A 598-nucleotide genomic window follows, 5' to 3' on the forward strand; every position below is an offset into this window, starting at 1 on the left:
CTGGTATTATCTGAACGCTCCCACGTCGGGGAACCCAGACCAAAATAACCTCTGACTGTACAATCTTCAAATTCACACCAGTAAAAGTTTAAAAACAAAGTTATCTTCCGAACCTGCAAACCTTCTTAACCTCTTAGATTGTTCATTATTATGATGGACCATTCCCGGCGGTAGTGTAGGACCGGGACGATCCGTGGACCGACTGAAGCAAGCTTCTTAGTCGGATCCGAGGATCAAAAAGCAGTTTAATATTGGTGCCAGGCAATGCCCGACATGCCAGATATTAAGCTGACAAGAACAGATACTACACATGATCTTAGCCAAAAGGCCGAGAAGCGATGATCTGCAATCAAATTCTTCAAAATTTGTGAACTTAACTCAAACGTTGACAACCGTCTGAAGTCCAGCGCAGATACAGTTGCTCTTTTTGACTCGATATTTGAAACATTTATTTCTTTTGACACAAAAAGATCAATGCTGGATCATGATGAACGTTCGTAAAACATCGTCAAAATTACAATTTTTAGAATCCGATCAAGATGTTTTGGATCCTAAAAACGTGGATTTAGTTATCTGGACCTTTTGGTCAAAAATACTT

General features: G+C 40.0%; 1 non-coding gene across 1 annotated transcript; it reads right to left on the reverse strand.

The window, feature by feature from the left end:
- Positions 1–148: 148 nt before the first annotated feature.
- On the reverse strand, positions 149–340 carry LOC142343329 (U2 spliceosomal RNA). The gene has a single exon (XR_012759200.1). It is a non-coding gene; the product is annotated as a U2 spliceosomal RNA (small nuclear RNA).
- Positions 341–598: the final 258 nt, after the last annotated feature.

Source organism: Convolutriloba macropyga, chromosome 7 (assembly GCF_964194025.1).
Source record: "Convolutriloba macropyga chromosome 7, txConMacr16.3, whole genome shotgun sequence".
Lineage (NCBI taxonomy): Eukaryota > Metazoa > Xenacoelomorpha > Acoela > Convolutidae > Convolutriloba > Convolutriloba macropyga.